General features: G+C 55.3%; 8 non-coding genes across 8 annotated transcripts; all 8 read left to right on the top strand.

Moving 5' to 3' along the window:
- The first annotated feature begins 16 nt into the window (after positions 1-16).
- Positions 17-109, top strand: LOC130707836 (small nucleolar RNA SNORD116). Its single transcript, XR_009007865.1, has one exon. It is a non-coding gene; the product is annotated as a small nucleolar RNA SNORD116 (small nucleolar RNA).
- A 2644-nt stretch (positions 110-2753) lies between these two features.
- Positions 2754-2846, top strand: LOC130707941 (small nucleolar RNA SNORD116). Its single transcript, XR_009007971.1, has one exon. It is a non-coding gene; the product is annotated as a small nucleolar RNA SNORD116 (small nucleolar RNA).
- A 2690-nt stretch (positions 2847-5536) lies between these two features.
- Positions 5537-5629, top strand: LOC130707835 (small nucleolar RNA SNORD116). The gene has a single exon (XR_009007864.1). It is a non-coding gene; the product is annotated as a small nucleolar RNA SNORD116 (small nucleolar RNA).
- A 2644-nt stretch (positions 5630-8273) lies between these two features.
- Positions 8274-8366, top strand: LOC130707940 (small nucleolar RNA SNORD116). Its single transcript, XR_009007970.1, has one exon. It is a non-coding gene; the product is annotated as a small nucleolar RNA SNORD116 (small nucleolar RNA).
- Positions 8367-11056: 2690 nt separating this feature from the next.
- Positions 11057-11149, top strand: LOC130707834 (small nucleolar RNA SNORD116). Its single transcript, XR_009007863.1, has one exon. It is a non-coding gene; the product is annotated as a small nucleolar RNA SNORD116 (small nucleolar RNA).
- Positions 11150-13793: 2644 nt separating this feature from the next.
- LOC130707939 (small nucleolar RNA SNORD116) lies at positions 13794-13886 on the top strand. The gene has a single exon (XR_009007969.1). It is a non-coding gene; the product is annotated as a small nucleolar RNA SNORD116 (small nucleolar RNA).
- A 2690-nt stretch (positions 13887-16576) lies between these two features.
- On the top strand, positions 16577-16669 carry LOC130707833 (small nucleolar RNA SNORD116). The gene has a single exon (XR_009007862.1). It is a non-coding gene; the product is annotated as a small nucleolar RNA SNORD116 (small nucleolar RNA).
- A 2644-nt stretch (positions 16670-19313) lies between these two features.
- LOC130707938 (small nucleolar RNA SNORD116) lies at positions 19314-19406 on the top strand. The gene has a single exon (XR_009007968.1). It is a non-coding gene; the product is annotated as a small nucleolar RNA SNORD116 (small nucleolar RNA).
- The last annotated feature ends 1015 nt before the right edge of the window (positions 19407-20421 follow it).

Genomic DNA, 20421 nt, shown 5'->3' with positions numbered 1-20421 from the left:
GTCCCAGCATGTGCTTGGATCGATGATGACACCCTTGTATGCATTCCTTGGAAAATCTGAACAAAATGAGTGAGAACACTCTACCGTCTCCTCATCGAAACTGAGGTCCAGCAAGTTTCCTCTCGGGGGTAGGGGACAGTTAGGAGTGAGGGCCAACATCCCCTGCTGAAATGCATGCAAACACCACTAAGGGCTCTAGCATTGGAGGGGCTCCTGTCTGAGGGTGGACCGTGTCTGCCCATAAGCTGGGTCATCTATGAATCCGCGGTCCCTGCTAAAAGGCCGTGAGGGAATGCAAGGGGGCAGGCTCTCCTGCGAGTCTTCAGAGTCGGAGTGTGTGCTGGTGTGGGCCCAGTGAGCTTTCAGCTCGGAGAAGTGTGTTTTGACCAGGATCACGCTTTGTGCATGGCGCTTCGGTGGTTGATTTTGGAAGCCAAAATGAGCAAGTTTCCCTGGTTGGAGCCTGGAGCCTCAGTCCAGGCCTGTGGCCCTCTCTGTTGTTGTGTTTGGTGCGGTGAGGTTCTTGAGTGCCCGGTGGGGCTGCAGCAGTGGGCGGGGGTGGGATGGAGTTTGGTGATGGCGGAAGGGGGCTGATGGATTAGGCCTCGGTGCTGCCCCTGAAGCTGCCAGCACACTGTTGGCGCTAAGTGGATCACCGTGGGGTGGGGTGAGGATCGAGTGCTGCATTTAAGCCTGCGTAGTGGCTGCTGCCCTGGAGAGAAAGGTAAGGTATCATGAGGACATGTCCTGTGTGATGTCGTGGGATGGGCTGTCATCATTGGGTTGCAGGCGCTGGCCTCGGCTTCCCAAGGATGTGTCTTGTTCGTGATGGCATGGCATCAGCTGCCTATGGTGGGGATGGCTTTGGCAGTTCATGAGGATGCAGTGAGCTAGGTTACCTGTGAAGAGTTGCAATCCCGTTTCCAGAGGAGTGACTCCCCACGGGTGTCTTGCGGGACAGAGAGAAGATGGACATGCTGAGGCATCTGTGTCGGCCTTCTTGGGGGTAGGTGAGTTATGCAAACAAGCCCTTTGGTCGCTCTTTTCCCTCTTTTGGGAATGTGCAAAGCGATAGTGTTTCTGCCGGAGGGCATGACGCGGCCGGCCCGTGTGGCATGCAGGGCTTTCGAATAGCCAGAGCTTTATCCAGAGCAGTCCGTTGGCAGGGCAGAGAAGGGGGCACTGTTGCCATCCCAGGTGCGCTGCCAAGGCCAGCCACTGTTCCCTTTCAGGCTTCCAAATCCCCTCACATGGCAGAGGTCTTCTGTTGCAAGTCTGTCTGTGGTCCTCGGGGACCATGCCTTTGATCACTGTGAGTTCCTCGGTGGTGTCACTGTGGCAGTGGAGAATTTCCAGGATGCATCAGGTGGGATCAGCATCTTCAAAGCAGACAGGCTTGCGGTCTGTCTTCCCTGGTGTTCAGTGTTCCCGTGTTCGGAAGATGTCTGTGGCTTCCAGTAGGGACGCGTCGCCCTGTTGGCTGGAGTAGGGAACGTTGGACGAGGCTGCTGAGCGTTTGAGCAGTTCCTTAGGTGTCAGGGCCGCGAACCTAGCAGGATGGGAGCTGCCTGAGACATGGCCGGGAAGGTGGCCTAGTTTCCGCTGTGGGGTTCCAACATGGGTCATGGCTGCTGAAGCCCACTGCTTCCTGTGGTGGGCATTCCCACGGGTCAAAGGAAAGTGATTAGGCCTAGTTGGCGAGAAGTTGCACTTTGTTCGATGTTCTTTAGCCCCTTGAGTGGTTTCAGGCTGCATCTTGCCAGTAGAGTGCTGTAGGTCAGTGTTGGCTCACCCATGGGAGTTCCCTTGCTTCCGAAAGTCCTGGGAGTGACCCCAAGTGCACATCAGATGTGCTGGTAGCTGGCAGGTTCTCGAGTTGCACGTAGATATCACACCCACGGCCGGGAGGCAGGTCTCGTCCAGTCTTTGTGCTCTGGTCCAAAGGCGTGGCTGTGGGAGAGCGGGAGTCCGTGGAGTATTTCAACAGCCCCTGGGGGTTAAAGTTTGCATGCGGCCTCTGGAAGCTGACAGGGGGCTTTCTCCTTTCAGTTGCGGGTCTAGCCAGGGTGTTGTGTATAAACTATGGCGTTTACTGTTGGACGCCTCTTCACAGGGCTACAGGGACTCCCAGAGACCAAGACACGTATTCAGTGGCACACAGAGAAACCTACAAGAGCATCTGCGTGCATAGTCACAGTCACACACGCCCACACGCATGAACACACAAATACAGCCTCTCACACACCGGCCAATGTATGTGCCTAACTTCCTGCAGTCGTACTATCAGACATGCAGTCAATTCTCGGTAAGGGATAGAGGTCCTTGGGAAGCAGTTTCAGAACTCGAGCCCAGGTAAATGTTTTTATGGATCATGTCCTCTGAGGACACCAGTCCACTTCCCAGGTGCAGTTGTTGGGTAAGCCTCGCCGTCGGCAAAAGCAAGAAGATCTTCATGTGCTCTGATGACTGGAGGTGCTAAGAAGAACTGGAAAAAGTGAGGCGGGGCCATGGTCCCGAGCATGGTCACGGATAACTCAGGACGGTAGGTATTCAACCACCCCAAGATGTGCCATTAGATATTAGGTTTTCCTCAGATGGGCCCAATGGCTGCAAGAGTGGCTTGATTGTTCGTCTTGTTGAGTGGCCTGAGGTCTGTGGATACTCCAGGCTTTTGGGGTACCCCAGGCTCATGGCTCCCCTGCAGAACCCCGCGCACTGCCCGGTTGTGTTTTGCAGCGTCCCAGCATGTGCTTGGGTCGATGATGACACTCTTGTACGCATTCCTTGGAAACTCTGAACAAAATGGGTGAGAACACACTACCGTGTCCTTATCGAAACTGAGGTTCAGCACGTTTCCTCTCTCGGGTGTAGGGGACGGTTAGGAGTGAGGGCCAGCGTCCCCTGCCGACATGCATGCAAACACCACCAAGGACTCCAGTATTGGAGGGGCTCCTGTCTGAGGGTCGACCATGTCTGCACATAAGCTGGCTTATCTGTGTATCCCGGGTCGCTGCTGAAAGGCGGTTGAAGGAATACGAGGGGGCAGGCTCTCTTGCTGGTCTTAAGAGTCAGGGTGTGAGCCGGTCTAGGCCCAGTGGGCTTGCAGTTGGATAGGTGTGTTTTGGCCAGGATCACACTTCGTGCATGCTTTTTCGTGTGTTGATTCTGGAAGCCAAAATGAGCAAGCGTCCCTGGTTGGTGCCTGGAGCCTGAGGCCAGGCCTGTGGCCCTCCCTGTCCTTGCATTTTGCACAGTGAGGTTTTTGAGTCCCTAGTGAGGCTGGAGAAGTGGGCGGGGTTGGGCTCGGGTTGGGCGTCGGCGGAAAGGGGCTGATGGATTAGGCCACACTGCTGCCCTTGTCTGCTCCTCTACTTTAACACCCAGCACAGTGTTGGTGCCAAGTGGGGCATCGTGGAGTGGGGTGAGGATCGAGTGCTGCATTTAAACCTGCGTGGTCGCTGATGGCCTGGACAGGAAGGTAAGGGATGATGAGGACAGGTCCTTTGTGAGGTCATGGAATAGGCTGTCATAATTGGGTTGCAGGTGCTGGCCTTGGCTTCCCAAGGATGAGTCATGTTCGTGATGGGCTGGCATCAGCTGCCTATGGAGGGGGTGGCTTTGGCAGTTCAAGTGCATGAGGTGAGGTAGGTAACCTGTGTAGAGTTGTGATCCCATTGCCGGAGGAATGACACCCAAAGGGTGTCTTGTGGGACGTAGAGAAGATCGACATCGTGAGGCGTCTGTGCTGGCCTCCTTGGAGGTAGGTGAGTTATGCGAACATCCCTATTGGCTGCTTTCTTCCCTTGTTTGGGAATGGGCAAAGCGAAAGTGTTTCTCCCGGAAGGGCATGACACCGCCAGCCAGTTTGGCATGCAGGCCGTTCGAACAGCCTGAGGTTTATCTGCAGCAGTCCGTGGGCGGGGCAGAGATGGGGGCACTGTTGCGATGCCAGGTGTGCTGTCGTGGACAGCCACTGTGCCCTTTCAAGCTTCCAGGTTCCCTCATGTGGCAGAGGTCTTCCATTGAAAGTCTGTCTGTGGTCCTCAGGAACAGTGCATTTGTTCGCTGTGAGTTCCTCGGTAGTGTCGCTGTGGCAGTGGAGAATTGCCAGGATGCATGGGGTGGTGTGGGCATCATCAAAGCAGACAGGCTTGCGGTCTGTCTTCCCTGGTGTTCAGTGTCCCCGTGTTCGCATGATGTCTGTGGCTTCCAATAGGGTCGAGTCGCCCTGCATGCAGGAGGAGGGCACTTAGGAAGAGGCTGTGTATCATTTGAGTGTTTTCTCAGTGGTCAGGGCCACCAATCCTGCCAGTTGGAAACTTGCCGATACGTGGGCGAGGAGGTGGCCTAATTTCTGCTCTGGTGTTCCAACCTGTGTCATGGTTGCTGAAGCCCAACACTTCCCATTGTGGGCATTCCCACGGGGTCACGGAAAGTGATTTGGTCGAGTTGGTGAGAAGACGCACTTGGTCCGCAGTTCCTTAGCCCCTTGAGAAGTGCCGGGCTGCATCTTGCCTGTAGGCAACTGCAGGTCACTGTCAGCCCGCCCATGGGAGGTTCTCTTGCTTCCGGGAGTGCTGGGAGTGACCCCAAGGGCACATCAGATGTGCTGGTAGGTGGCAGGGTCTCCAGGTCCACATAGCTGTGAGAGCCACGGCCGGGAGGCAGGTCTCGTCCAGTCTTTGTGCTTTGGTCAGAAGGCGTGGCTGTGAGAGAGCGGGAGTCTGTGGACTATTTCAATAGTCCCTGGGGGTCAAAGTTCGCATGTGGCCTCTTGAAGCTGACAGAGGTCTTTCTCCTTTCAGTTGGGGGTCCAACCAGGATGGTGTGTATAAACTATGGCGTTTACTGTTGGAGGCATCTGCAGAGGCCCACAGGGACACCCAGAGACCAAGACGCGTATTCAGTGGCACACACCGGAACCCACGAGTGCATCTTCGTGCGCAGTCACAGTCACACACGCCCACACACGTGAATACACACATACAGCGTCTCACACACTGGCCAACATACATGCCTAACTTCCTCCAGTCGTGCTGTGAGACACGCAATCAGTTTTCGGTAAGGGATAGTGGTACTTGGGAAGCAGGTTCCGGGCTCACACGCAGGTAAGTTTTCACAAGAATCATGTTCTCTCAGGACTGTGGTGCAATTCAGAAGCCTACATGATTTCTGTCCACTTCTCAGGTGCAGTTGCAGGGTAAGGCTGGCCGTCGGCAAAGACAAGAAGACCTTCGTGTTGTCTGATGACCTGATGTGCTAAGGGGAAGTGGAAAAAGTGGAGCCGGCGCACATTGCTGAGCGTGGCTGGGGATAACTCAGGACAGTAGCATTCACCCATAGTAAGATGTTGCATTGGATATTAGGTTTTCCTCAGATGGGTCCAATGGCTGCCAGAGTGGATTGATTGTTGGTCTTGCTGAGTGGCCTGAGGACTGTGGATTCCCCAGGCTTTTGGAGTACTTCCGGGTCATGGCTCCTCTTCAGAGCCCCACGGCCTGCCCGTTTGTGTTCTGCAGCGTCCCAGCATGTGCTTGGATCGATGATGACACCCTTGTATGCATTCCTTGGAAAATCTGAACAAAATGAGTGAGAACACTCTACCGTCTCCTCATCGAAACTGAGGTCCAGCAAGTTTCCTCTCGGGGGTAGGGGACAGTTAGGAGTGAGGGCCAACATCCCCTGCTGAAATGCATGCAAACACCACTAAGGGCTCTAGCATTGGAGGGGCTCCTGTCTGAGGGTGGACCGTGTCTGCCCATAAGCTGGGTCATCTATGAATCCGCGGTCCCTGCTAAAAGGCCGTGAGGGAATGCAAGGGGGCAGGCTCTCCTGCGAGTCTTCAGAGTCGGAGTGTGTGCTGGTGTGGGCCCAGTGAGCTTTCAGCTCGGAGAAGTGTGTTTTGACCAGGATCACGCTTTGTGCATGGCGCTTCGGTGGTTGATTTTGGAAGCCAAAATGAGCAAGTTTCCCTGGTTGGAGCCTGGAGCCTCAGTCCAGGCCTGTGGCCCTCTCTGTTGTTGTGTTTGGTGCGGTGAGGTTCTTGAGTGCCCGGTGGGGCTGCAGCAGTGGGCGGGGGTGGGATGGAGTTTGGTGATGGCGGAAGGGGGCTGATGGATTAGGCCTCGGTGCTGCCCCTGAAGCTGCCAGCACACTGTTGGCGCTAAGTGGATCACCGTGGGGTGGGGTGAGGATCGAGTGCTGCATTTAAGCCTGCGTAGTGGCTGCTGCCCTGGAGAGAAAGGTAAGGTATCATGAGGACATGTCCTGTGTGATGTCGTGGGATGGGCTGTCATCATTGGGTTGCAGGCGCTGGCCTCGGCTTCCCAAGGATGTGTCTTGTTCGTGATGGCATGGCATCAGCTGCCTATGGTGGGGATGGCTTTGGCAGTTCATGAGGATGCAGTGAGCTAGGTTACCTGTGAAGAGTTGCAATCCCGTTTCCAGAGGAGTGACTCCCCACGGGTGTCTTGCGGGACAGAGAGAAGATGGACATGCTGAGGCATCTGTGTCGGCCTTCTTGGGGGTAGGTGAGTTATGCAAACAAGCCCTTTGGTCGCTCTTTTCCCTCTTTTGGGAATGTGCAAAGCGATAGTGTTTCTGCCGGAGGGCATGACGCGGCCGGCCCGTGTGGCATGCAGGGCTTTCGAATAGCCAGAGCTTTATCCAGAGCAGTCCGTTGGCAGGGCAGAGAAGGGGGCACTGTTGCCATCCCAGGTGCGCTGCCAAGGCCAGCCACTGTTCCCTTTCAGGCTTCCAAATCCCCTCACATGGCAGAGGTCTTCTGTTGCAAGTCTGTCTGTGGTCCTCGGGGACCATGCCTTTGATCACTGTGAGTTCCTCGGTGGTGTCACTGTGGCAGTGGAGAATTTCCAGGATGCATCAGGTGGGATCAGCATCTTCAAAGCAGACAGGCTTGCGGTCTGTCTTCCCTGGTGTTCAGTGTTCCCGTGTTCGGAAGATGTCTGTGGCTTCCAGTAGGGACGCGTCGCCCTGTTGGCTGGAGTAGGGAACGTTGGACGAGGCTGCTGAGCGTTTGAGCAGTTCCTTAGGTGTCAGGGCCGCGAACCTAGCAGGATGGGAGCTGCCTGAGACATGGCCGGGAAGGTGGCCTAGTTTCCGCTGTGGGGTTCCAACATGGGTCATGGCTGCTGAAGCCCACTGCTTCCTGTGGTGGGCATTCCCACGGGTCAAAGGAAAGTGATTAGGCCTAGTTGGCGAGAAGTTGCACTTTGTTCGATGTTCTTTAGCCCCTTGAGTGGTTTCAGGCTGCATCTTGCCAGTAGAGTGCTGTAGGTCAGTGTTGGCTCACCCATGGGAGTTCCCTTGCTTCCGAAAGTCCTGGGAGTGACCCCAAGTGCACATCAGATGTGCTGGTAGCTGGCAGGTTCTCGAGTTGCACGTAGATATCACACCCACGGCCGGGAGGCAGGTCTCGTCCAGTCTTTGTGCTCTGGTCCAAAGGCGTGGCTGTGGGAGAGCGGGAGTCCGTGGAGTATTTCAACAGCCCCTGGGGGTTAAAGTTTGCATGCGGCCTCTGGAAGCTGACAGGGGGCTTTCTCCTTTCAGTTGCGGGTCTAGCCAGGGTGTTGTGTATAAACTATGGCGTTTACTGTTGGACGCCTCTTCACAGGGCTACAGGGACTCCCAGAGACCAAGACACGTATTCAGTGGCACACAGAGAAACCCACAAGAGCATCTGCGTGCGTAGTCACAGTCACACACGCCCACACGCATGAACACACAAATACAGCCTCTCACACACCGGCCAATGTATGTGCCTAACTTCCTGCAGTCGTACTATCAGACATGCAGTCAATTCTCGGTAAGGGATAGAGGTCCTTGGGAAGCAGTTTCAGAACTCGAGCCCAGGTAAATGTTTTTATGGATCATGTCCTCTGAGGACACCAGTCCACTTCCCAGGTGCAGTTGTTGGGTAAGCCTCGCCGTCGGCAAAAGCAAGAAGATCTTCATGTGCTCTGATGACTGGAGGTGCTAAGAAGAACTGGAAAAAGTGAGGCGGGGCCATGGTCCCGAGCATGGTCACGGATAACTCAGGACGGTAGGTATTCAACCACCCCAAGATGTGCCATTAGATATTAGGTTTTCCTCAGATGGGCCCAATGGCTGCAAGAGTGGCTTGATTGTTCGTCTTGTTGAGTGGCCTGAGGTCTGTGGATACTCCAGGCTTTTGGGGTACCCCAGGCTCATGGCTCCCCTGCAGAACCCCGCGCACTGCCCGGTTGTGTTTTGCAGCGTCCCAGCATGTGCTTGGGTCGATGATGACACTCTTGTACGCATTCCTTGGAAACTCTGAACAAAATGGGTGAGAACACACTACCGTGTCCTTATCGAAACTGAGGTTCAGCACGTTTCCTCTCTCGGGTGTAGGGGACGGTTAGGAGTGAGGGCCAGCGTCCCCTGCCGACATGCATGCAAACACCACCAAGGACTCCAGTATTGGAGGGGCTCCTGTCTGAGGGTCGACCATGTCTGCACATAAGCTGGCTTATCTGTGTATCCCGGGTCGCTGCTGAAAGGCGGTTGAAGGAATACGAGGGGGCAGGCTCTCTTGCTGGTCTTAAGAGTCAGGGTGTGAGCCGGTCTAGGCCCAGTGGGCTTGCAGTTGGATAGGTGTGTTTTGGCCAGGATCACACTTCGTGCATGCTTTTTCGTGTGTTGATTCTGGAAGCCAAAATGAGCAAGCGTCCCTGGTTGGTGCCTGGAGCCTGAGGCCAGGCCTGTGGCCCTCCCTGTCCTTGCATTTTGCACAGTGAGGTTTTTGAGTCCCTAGTGAGGCTGGAGAAGTGGGCGGGGTTGGGCTCGGGTTGGGCGTCGGCGGAAAGGGGCTGATGGATTAGGCCACACTGCTGCCCTTGTCTGCTCCTCTACTTTAACACCCAGCACAGTGTTGGTGCCAAGTGGGGCATCGTGGAGTGGGGTGAGGATCGAGTGCTGCATTTAAACCTGCGTGGTCGCTGATGGCCTGGACAGGAAGGTAAGGGATGATGAGGACAGGTCCTTTGTGAGGTCATGGAATAGGCTGTCATAATTGGGTTGCAGGTGCTGGCCTCGGCTTCCCAAGGATGAGTCATGTTCGTGATGGGCTGGCATCAGCTGCCTATGGAGGGGGTGGCTTTGGCAGTTCAAGTGCATGAGGTGAGGTAGGTAACCTGTGTAGAGTTGTGATCCCATTGCCGGAGGAATGACACCCAAAGGGTGTCTTGTGGGACGTAGAGAAGATCGACATCGTGAGGCGTCTGTGCTGGCCTCCTTGGAGGTAGGTGAGTTATGCGAACATCCCTATTGGCTGCTTTCTTCCCTTGTTTGGGAATGGGCAAAGCGAAAGTGTTTCTCCCGGAAGGGCATGACACCGCCAGCCAGTTTGGCATGCAGGCCGTTCGAACAGCCTGAGGTTTATCTGCAGCAGTCCGTGGGCGGGGCAGAGATGGGGGCACTGTTGCGATGCCAGGTGTGCTGTCGTGGACAGCCACTGTGCCCTTTCAAGCTTCCAGGTTCCCTCATGTGGCAGAGGTCTTCCATTGAAAGTCTGTCTGTGGTCCTCAGGAACAGTGCATTTGTTCGCTGTGAGTTCCTCGGTAGTGTCGCTGTGGCAGTGGAGAATTGCCAGGATGCATGGGGTGGTGTGGGCATCATCAAAGCAGACAGGCTTGCGGTCTGTCTTCCCTGGTGTTCAGTGTCCCCGTGTTCGCATGATGTCTGTGGCTTCCAATAGGGTCGAGTCGCCCTGCATGCAGGAGGAGGGCACTTAGGAAGAGGCTGTGTATCATTTGAGTGTTTTCTCAGTGGTCAGGGCCACCAATCCTGCCAGTTGGAAACTTGCCGATACGTGGGCGAGGAGGTGGCCTAATTTCTGCTCTGGTGTTCCAACCTGTGTCATGGTTGCTGAAGCCCAACACTTCCCATTGTGGGCATTCCCACGGGGTCACGGAAAGTGATTTGGTCGAGTTGGTGAGAAGACGCACTTGGTCCGCAGTTCCTTAGCCCCTTGAGAAGTGCCGGGCTGCATCTTGCCTGTAGGCAACTGCAGGTCACTGTCAGCCCGCCCATGGGAGGTTCTCTTGCTTCCGGGAGTGCTGGGAGTGACCCCAAGGGCACATCAGATGTGCTGGTAGGTGGCAGGGTCTCCAGGTCCACATAGCTGTGAGAGCCACGGCCGGGAGGCAGGTCTCGTCCAGTCTTTGTGCTTTGGTCAGAAGGCGTGGCTGTGAGAGAGCGGGAGTCTGTGGACTATTTCAATAGTCCCTGGGGGTCAAAGTTCGCATGTGGCCTCTTGAAGCTGACAGAGGTCTTTCTCCTTTCAGTTGGGGGTCCAACCAGGATGGTGTGTATAAACTATGGCGTTTACTGTTGGAGGCATCTGCAGAGGCCCACAGGGACACCCAGAGACCAAGACGCGTATTCAGTGGCACACACCGGAACCCACGAGTGCATCTTCGTGCGCAGTCACAGTCACACACGCCCACACACGTGAATACACACATACAGCGTCTCACACACTGGCCAACATACATGCCTAACTTCCTCCAGTCGTGCTGTGAGACACGCAATCAGTTTTCGGTAAGGGATAGTGGTACTTGGGAAGCAGGTTCCGGGCTCACACGCAGGTAAGTTTTCACAAGAATCATGTTCTCTCAGGACTGTGGTGCAATTCAGAAGCCTACATGATTTCTGTCCACTTCTCAGGTGCAGTTGCAGGGTAAGGCTGGCCGTCGGCAAAGACAAGAAGACCTTCGTGTTGTCTGATGACCTGATGTGCTAAGGGGAAGTGGAAAAAGTGGAGCCGGCGCACGTTGCTGAGCGTGGCTGGGGATAACTCAGGACAGTAGCATTCACCCATAGTAAGATGTTGCATTGGATATTAGGTTTTCCTCAGATGGGTCCAATGGCTGCCAGAGTGGATTGATTGTTGGTCTTGCTGAGTGGCCTGAGGACTGTGGATTCCCCAGGCTTTTGGAGTACTTCCGGGTCATGGCTCCTCTTCAGAGCCCCACGGCCTGCCCGTTTGTGTTCTGCAGCGTCCCAGCATGTGCTTGGATCGATGATGACACCCTTGTATGCATTCCTTGGAAAATCTGAACAAAATGAGTGAGAACACTCTACCGTCTCCTCATCGAAACTGAGGTCCAGCAAGTTTCCTCTCGGGGGTAGGGGACAGTTAGGAGTGAGGGCCAACATCCCCTGCTGAAATGCATGCAAACACCACTAAGGGCTCTAGCATTGGAGGGGCTCCTGTCTGAGGGTGGACCGTGTCTGCCCATAAGCTGGGTCATCTATGAATCCGCGGTCCCTGCTAAAAGGCCGTGAGGGAATGCAAGGGGGCAGGCTCTCCTGCGAGTCTTCAGAGTCGGAGTGTGTGCTGGTGTGGGCCCAGTGAGCTTTCAGCTCGGAGAAGTGTGTTTTGACCAGGATCACGCTTTGTGCATGGCGCTTCGGTGGTTGATTTTGGAAGCCAAAATGAGCAAGTTTCCCTGGTTGGAGCCTGGAGCCTCAGTCCAGGCCTGTGGCCCTCTCTGTTGTTGTGTTTGGTGCGGTGAGGTTCTTGAGTGCCCGGTGGGGCTGCAGCAGTGGGCGGGGGTGGGATGGAGTTTGGTGATGGCGGAAGGGGGCTGATGGATTAGGCCTCGGTGCTGCCCCTGAAGCTGCCAGCACACTGTTGGCGCTAAGTGGATCACCGTGGGGTGGGGTGAGGATCGAGTGCTGCATTTAAGCCTGCGTAGTGGCTGCTGCCCTGGAGAGAAAGGTAAGGTATCATGAGGACATGTCCTGTGTGATGTCGTGGGATGGGCTGTCATCATTGGGTTGCAGGCGCTGGCCTCGGCTTCCCAAGGATGTGTCTTGTTCGTGATGGCATGGCATCAGCTGCCTATGGTGGGGATGGCTTTGGCAGTTCATGAGGATGCAGTGAGCTAGGTTACCTGTGAAGAGTTGCAATCCCGTTTCCAGAGGAGTGACTCCCCACGGGTGTCTTGCGGGACAGAGAGAAGATGGACATGCTGAGGCATCTGTGTCGGCCTTCTTGGGGGTAGGTGAGTTATGCAAACAAGCCCTTTGGTCGCTCTTTTCCCTCTTTTGGGAATGTGCAAAGCGATAGTGTTTCTGCCGGAGGGCATGACGCGGCCGGCCCGTGTGGCATGCAGGGCTTTCGAATAGCCAGAGCTTTATCCAGAGCAGTCCGTTGGCAGGGCAGAGAAGGGGGCACTGTTGCCATCCCAGGTGCGCTGCCAAGGCCAGCCACTGTTCCCTTTCAGGCTTCCAAATCCCCTCACATGGCAGAGGTCTTCTGTTGCAAGTCTGTCTGTGGTCCTCGGGGACCATGCCTTTGATCACTGTGAGTTCCTCGGTGGTGTCACTGTGGCAGTGGAGAATTTCCAGGATGCATCAGGTGGGATCAGCATCTTCAAAGCAGACAGGCTTGCGGTCTGTCTTCCCTGGTGTTCAGTGTTCCCGTGTTCGGAAGATGTCTGTGGCTTCCAGTAGGGACGCGTCGCCCTGTTGGCTGGAGTAGGGAACGTTGGACGAGGCTGCTGAGCGTTTGAGCAGTTCCTTAGGTGTCAGGGCCGCGAACCTAGCAGGATGGGAGCTGCCTGAGACATGGCCGGGAAGGTGGCCTAGTTTCCGCTGTGGGGTTCCAACATGGGTCATGGCTGCTGAAGCCCACTGCTTCCTGTGGTGGGCATTCCCACGGGTCAAAGGAAAGTGATTAGGCCTAGTTGGCGAGAAGTTGCACTTTGTTCGATGTTCTTTAGCCCCTTGAGTGGTTTCAGGCTGCATCTTGCCAGTAGAGTGCTGTAGGTCAGTGTTGGCTCACCCATGGGAGTTCCCTTGCTTCCGAAAGTCCTGGGAGTGACCCCAAGTGCACATCAGATGTGCTGGTAGCTGGCAGGTTCTCGAGTTGCACGTAGATATCACACCCACGGCCGGGAGGCAGGTCTCGTCCAGTCTTTGTGCTCTGGTCCAAAGGCGTGGCTGTGGGAGAGCGGGAGTCCGTGGAGTATTTCAACAGCCCCTGGGGGTTAAAGTTTGCATGCGGCCTCTGGAAGCTGACAGGGGGCTTTCTCCTTTCAGTTGGGGGTCTAGCCAGGGTGTTGTGTATAAACTATGGCGTTTACTGTTGGACGCCTCTTCACAGGGCTACAGGGACTCCCAGAGACCAAGACACGTATTCAGTGGCACACAGAGAAACCCACAAGAGCATCTGCGTGCGTAGTCACAGTCACACACGCCCACACGCATGAACACACAAATACAGCCTCTCACACACCGGCCAATGTATGTGCCTAACTTCCTGCAGTCGTACTATCAGACATGCAGTCAATTCTCGGTAAGGGATAGAGGTCCTTGGGAAGCAGTTTCAGAACTCGAGCCCAGGTAAATGTTTTTATGGATCATGTCCTCTGAGGACACCAGTCCACTTCCCAGGTGCAGTTGTTGGGTAAGCCTCGCCGTCGGCAAAAGCAAGAAGATCTTCATGTGCTCTGATGACTGGAGGTGCTAAGAAGAACTGGAAAAAGTGAGGCGGGGCCATGGTCCCGAGCATGGTCACGGATAACTCAGGACGGTAGGTATTCAACCACCCCAAGATGTGCCATTAGATATTAGGTTTTCCTCAGATGGGCCCAATGGCTGCAAGAGTGGCTTGATTGTTCGTCTTGTTGAGTGGCCTGAGGTCTGTGGATACTCCAGGCTTTTGGGGTACCCCAGGCTCATGGCTCCCCTGCAGAACCCCGCGCACTGCCCGGTTGTGTTTTGCAGCGTCCCAGCATGTGCTTGGGTCGATGATGACACTCTTGTACGCATTCCTTGGAAACTCTGAACAAAATGGGTGAGAACACACTACCGTGTCCTTATCGAAACTGAGGTTCAGCACGTTTCCTCTCTCGGGTGTAGGGGACGGTTAGGAGTGAGGGCCAGCGTCCCCCGCCGACATGCATGCAAACACCACCAAGGACTCCAGTATTGGAGGGGCTCCTGTCTGAGGGTCGACCATGTCTGCACATAAGCTGGCTTATCTGTGTATCCCGGGTCGCTGCTGAAAGGCGGTTGAAGGAATACGAGGGGGCAGGCTCTCTTGCTGGTCTTAAGAGTCAGGGTGTGAGCCGGTCTAGGCCCAGTGGGCTTGCAGTTGGATAGGTGTGTTTTGGCCAGGATCACACTTCGTGCATGCTTTTTCGTGTGTTGATTCTGGAAGCCAAAATGAGCAAGCGTCCCTGGTTGGTGCCTGGAGCCTGAGGCCAGGCCTGTGGCCCTCCCTGTCCTTGCATTTTGCACAGTGAGGTTTTTGAGTCCCTAGTGAGGCTGGAGAAGTGGGCGGGGTTGGGCTCGGGTTGGGCGTCGGCGGAAAGGGGCTGATGGATTAGGCCACACTGCTGCCCTTGTCTGCTCCTCTACTTTAACACCCAGCACAGTGTTGGTGCCAAGTGGGGCATCGTGGAGTGGGGTGAGGATCGAGTGCTGCATTTAAACCTGCGTGGTCGCTGATGGCCTGGACAGGAAGGTAAGGGATGATGAGGACAGGTCCTTTGTGAGGTCATGGAATAGGCTGTCATAATTGGGTTGCAGGTGCTGGCCTCGGCTTCCCAAGGATGAGTCATGTTCGTGATGGGCTGGCATCAGCTGCCTATGGAGGGGGTGGCTTTGGCAGTTCAAGTGCATGAGGTGAGGTAGGTAACCTGTGTAGAGTTGTGATCCCATTGCCGGAGGAATGACACCCAAAGGGTGTCTTGTGGGACGTAGAGAAGATCGACATCGTGAGGCGTCTGTGCTGGCCTCCTTGGAGGTAGGTGAGTTATGCGAACATCCCTATTGGCTGCTTTCTTCCCTTGTTTGGGAATGGGCAAAGCGAAAGTGTTTCTCCCGGAAGGGCATGACACCGCCAGCCAGTTTGGCATGCAGGCCGTTCGAACAGCCTGAGGTTTATCTGCAGCAGTCCGTGGGCGGGGCAGAGATGGGGGCACTGTTGCGATGCCAGGTGTGCTGTCGTGGACAGCCACTGTGCCCTTTCAAGCTTCCAGGTTCCCTCATGTGGCAGAGGTCTTCCATTGAAAGTCTGTCTGTGGTCCTCAGGAACAGTGCATTTGTTCGCTGTGAGTTCCTCGGTAGTGTCGCTGTGGCAGTGGAGAATTGCCAGGATGCATGGGGTGGTGTGGGCATCATCAAAGCAGACAGGCTTGCGGTCTGTCTTCCCTGGTGTTCAGTGTCCCCGTGTTCGCATGATGTCTGTGGCTTCCAATAGGGTCGAGTCGCCCTGCATGCAGGAGGAGGGCACTTAGGAAGAGGCTGTGTATCATTTGAGTGTTTTCTCAGTGGTCAGGGCCACCAATCCTGCCAGTTGGAAACTTGCCGATACGTGGGCGAGGAGGTGGCCTAATTTCTGCTCTGGTGTTCCAACCTGTGTCATGGTTGCTGAAGCCCAACACTTCCCATTGTGGGCATTCCCACGGGGTCACGGAAAGTGATTTGGTCGAGTTGGTGAGAAGACGCACTTGGTCCGCAGTTCCTTAGCCCCTTGAGAAGTGCCGGGCTGCATCTTGCCTGTAGGCAACTGCAGGTCACTGTCAGCCCGCCCATGGGAGGTTCTCTTGCTTCCGGGAGTGCTGGGAGTGACCCCAAGGGCACATCAGATGTGCTGGTAGGTGGCAGGGTCTCCAGGTCCACATAGCTGTGAGAGCCACGGCCGGGAGGCAGGTCTCGTCCAGTCTTTGTGCTTTGGTCAGAAGGCGTGGCTGTGAGAGAGCGGGAGTCTGTGGACTATTTCAATAGTCCCTGGGGGTCAAAGTTCGCATGTGGCCTCTTGAAGCTGACAGAGGTCTTTCTCCTTTCAGTTGGGGGTCCAACCAGGATGGTGTGTATAAACTATGGCGTTTACTGTTGGAGGCATCTGCAGAGGCCCACAGGGACACCCAGAGACCAAGACGCGTATTCAGTGGCACACACCGGAACCCACGAGTGCATCTTCGTGCGCAGTCACAGTCACACACGCCCACACACGTGAATACACACATACAGCGTCTCACACACTGGCCAACATACATGCCTAACTTCCTCCAGTCGTGCTGTGAGACACGCAATCAGTTTTCGGTAAGGGATAGTGGTACTTGGGAAGCAGGTTCCGGGCTCACACGCAGGTAAGTTTTCACAAGAATCATGTTCTCTCAGGACTGTGGTGCAATTCAGAAGCCTACATGATTTCTGTCCACTTCTCAGGTGCAGTTGCAGGGTAAGGCTGGCCGTCGGCAAAGACAAGAAGACCTTCGTGTTGTCTGATGACCTGATGTGCTAAGGGGAAGTGGAAAAAGTGGAGCCGGCGCACGTTGCTGAGCGTGGCTGGGGATAACTCAGGACAGTAGCATTCACCCATAGTAAGATGTTGCATTGGATATTAGGTTTTCCTCAGATGGGTCCAATGGCTGCCAGAGTGGATTGATTGTTGGTCTTGCTGAGTGGCCTGAGGACTGTGGATTCCCCAGGCTTTTGGAGTACTTCCGGGTCATGGCTCCTCTTCAGAGCCCCACGGCCTGCCCGTTTGTGTTCTGCAGCGTCCCAGCATGTGCTTGGATCGATGATGACACCCTTGTATGCATTCCTTGGAAAATCTGAACAAAATGAGTGAGAACACTCTACCGTCTCCTCATCGAAACTGAGGTCCAGCAAGTTTCCTCTCGGGGGTAGGGGACAGTTAGGAGTGAGGGCCAACATCCCCTGCTGAAATGCATGCAAACACCACTAAGGGCTCTAGCATTGGAGGGGCTCCTGTCTGAGGGTGGACCGTGCCTGCCCATAAGCTGGGTCATCTATGAATCCGCGGTCCCTGCTAAAAGGCCGTGAGGGAATGCAAGGGGGCAGGCTCTCCTGCGAGTCTTCAGAGTCGGAGTGTGTGCTGGTGTGGGCCCAGTGAGCTTTCAGCTCGGAGAAGTGTGTTTTGACCAGGATCACGCTTTGTGCATGGCGCTTCGGTGGTTGATTTTGGAAGCCAAAATGAGCAAGTTTCCCTGGTTGGAGCCTGGAGCCTCAGTCCAGGCCTGTGGCCCTCTCTGTTGTTGTGTTTGGTGCGGTGAGGTTCTTGAGTGCCCGGTGGGGCTGCAGCAGTGGGCGGGGGTGGGATGGAGTTTGGTGATGGCGGAAGGGGGCTGATGGATTAGGCCTCGGTGCTGCCCCTGAAGCTGCCAGCACACTGTTGGCGCTAAGTGGATCACCGTGGGGTGGGGTGAGGATCGAGTGCTGCATTTAAGCCTGCGTAGTGGCTGCTGCCCTGGAGAGAAAGGTAAGGTATCATGAGGACATGTCCTGTGTGATGTCGTGGGATGGGCTGTCATCATTGGGTTGCAGGCGCTGGCCTCGGCTTCCCAAGGATGTGTCTTGTTCGTGATGGCATGGCATCAGCTGCCTATGGTGGGGATGGCTTTGGCAGTTCATGAGGATGCAGTGAGCTAGGTTACCTGTGAAGAGTTGCAATCCCGTTTCCAGAGGAGTGACTCCCCACGGGTGTCTTGCGGGACAGAGAGAAGATGGACATGCTGAGGCATCTGTGTCGGCCTTCTTGGGGGTAGGTGAGTTATGCAAACAAGCCCTTTGGTCGCTCTTTTCCCTCTTTTGGGAATGTGCAAAGCGATAGTGTTTCTGCCGGAGGGCATGACGCGGCCGGCCCGTGTGGCATGCAGGGCTTTCGAATAGCCAGAGCTTTATCCAGAGCAGTCCGTTGGCAGGGCAGAGAAGGGGGCACTGTTGCCATCCCAGGTGCGCTGCCAAGGCCAGCCACTGTTCCCTTTCAGGCTTCCAAATCCCCTCACATGGCAGAGGTCTTCTGTTGCAAGTCTGTCTGTGGTCCTCGGGGACCATGCCTTTGATCACTGTGAGTTCCTCGGTGGTGTCACTGTGGCAGTGGAGAATTTCCAGGATGCATCAGGTGGGATCAGCATCTTCAAAGCAGACAGGCTTGCGGTCTGTCTTCCCTGGTGTTCAGTGTTCCCGTGTTCGGAAGATGTCTGTGGCTTCCAGTAGGGACGCGTCGCCCTGTTGGCTGGAGTAGGGAACGTTGGACGAGGCTGCTGAGCGTTTGAGCAGTTCCTTAGGTGTCAGGGCCGCGAACCTAGCAGGATGGGAGCTGCCTGAGACATGGCCGGGAAGGTGGCCTAGTTTCCGCTGTGGGGTTCCAACATGGGTCATGGCTGCTGAAGCCCACTGCTTCCTGTGGTGGGCATTCCCACGGGTCAAAGGAAAGTGATTAGGCCTAGTTGGCGAGAAGTTGCACTTTGTTCGATGTTCTTTAGCCCCTTGAGTGGTTTCAGGCTGCATCTTGCCAGTAGAGTGCTGTAGGTCAGTGTTGGCTCACCCATGGGAGTTCCCTTGCTTCCGAAAGTCCTGGGAGTGACCCCAAGTGCACATCAGATGTGCTGGTAGCTGGCAGGTTCTCGAGTTGCACGTAGATATCACACCCACGGCCGGGAGGCAGGTCTCGTCCAGTCTTTGTGCTCTGGTCCAAAGGCGTGGCTGTGGGAGAGCGGGAGTCCGTGGAGTATTTCAACAGCCCCTGGGGGTTAAAGTTTGCATGCGGCCTCTGGAAGCTGACAGGGGGCTTTCTCCTTTCAGTTGCGGGTCTAGCCAGGGTGTTGTGTATAAACTATGGCGTTTACTGTTGGACGCCTCTTCACAGGGCTACAGGGACTCCCAGAGACCAAGACACGTATTCAGTGGCACACAGAGAAACCCACAAGAGCATCTGCGTGCGTAGTCACAGTCACACACGCCCACACGCATGAACACACAAATACAGCCTCTCACACACCGGCCAATGTATGTGCCTAACTTCCTGCAGTCGTACTATCAGACATGCAGTCAATTCTCGGTAAGGGATAGAGGTCCTTGGGAAGCAGTTTCAGAACTCGAGCCCAGGTAAATGTTTTTATGGATCATGTCCTCTGAGGACACCAGTCCACTTCCCAGGTGCAGTTGTTGGGTAAGCCTCGCCGTCGGCAAAAGCAAGAAGATCTTCATGTGCTCTGATGACTGGAGGTGCTAAGAAGAACTGGAAAAAGTGAGGCGGGGCCATGGTCCCGAGCATGGTCACGGATAACTCAGGACGGTAGGTATTCAAGCACCCCAAGATGTGCCATTAGATATTAGGTTTTCCTCAGATGGGCCCAATGGCTGCAAGAGTGGCTTGATTGTTCGTCTTGTTGAGTGGCCTGAGGTCTGTGGATACTCCAGGCTTTTGGGGTACCCCAGGCTCATGGCTCCCCTGCAGAACCCCGCGCACTGCCCGGTTGTGTTTTGCAGCGTCCCAGCATGTGCTTGGGTCGATGATGACACTCTTGTACGCATTCCTTGGAAACTCTGAACAAAATGGGTGAGAACACACTACCGTGTCCTTATCGAAACTGAGGTTCAGCACGTTTCCTCTCTCGGGTGTAGGGGACGGTTAGGAGTGAGGGCCAGCGTCCCCTGCCGACATGCATGCAAACACCACCAAGGACTCCAGTATTGGAGGGGCTCCTGTCTGAGGGTCGACCATGTCTGCACATAAGCTGGCTTATCTGTGTATCCCGGGTCGCTGCTGAAAGGCGGTTGAAGGAATACGAGGGGGCAGGCTCTCTTGCTGGTCTTAAGAGTCAGGGTGTGAGCCGGTCTAGGCCCAGTGGGCTTGCAGTTGGATAGGTGTGTTTTGGCCAGGATCACACTTCGTGCATGCTTTTTCGTGTGTTGATTCTGGAAGCCAAAATGAGCAAGCGTCCCTGGTTGGTGCCTGGAGCCTGAGGCCAGGCCTGTGGCCCTCCCTGTCCTTGCATTTTGCACAGTGAGGTTTTTGAGTCCCTAGTGAGGCTGGAGAAGTGGGCGGGGTTGGGCTCGGGTTGGGCGTCGGCGGAAAGGGGCTGATGGATTAGGCCACACTGCTGCCCTTGTCTGCTCCTCTACTTTAACACCCAGCACAGTGTTGGTGCCAAGTGGGGCATCGTGGAGTGGGGTGAGGATCGAGTGCTGCATTTAAACCTGCGTGGTCGCTGATGGCCTGGACAGGAAGGTAAGGGATGATGAGGACAGGTCCTTTGTGAGGTCATGGAATAGGCTGTCATAATTGGGTTGCAGGTGCTGGCCTCGGCTTCCCAAGGATGAGTCATGTTCGTGATGGGCTGGCATCAGCTGCCTATGGAGGGGGTGGCTTTGGCAGTTCAAGTGCATGAGGTGAGGTAGGTAACCTGTGTAGAGTTGTGATCCCATTGCCGGAGGAATGACACCCAAAGGGTGTCTTGTGGGACGTAGAGAAGATCGACATCGTGAGGCGTCTGTGCTGGCCTCCTTGGAGGTAGGTGAGTTATGCGAACATCCCTATTGGCTGCTTTCTTCCCTTGTTTGGGAATGGGCAAAGCGAAAGTGTTTCTCCCGGAAGGGCATGACACCGCCAGC

Source organism: Balaenoptera acutorostrata, chromosome 3 (genome assembly GCF_949987535.1).
Source record: "Balaenoptera acutorostrata chromosome 3, mBalAcu1.1, whole genome shotgun sequence".
NCBI lineage: Eukaryota > Metazoa > Chordata > Mammalia > Artiodactyla > Balaenopteridae > Balaenoptera > Balaenoptera acutorostrata.
The sequence above is the reverse complement of the archived record's forward strand: the minus strand, read 5'-3'. Positions and strand labels throughout refer to the sequence as shown.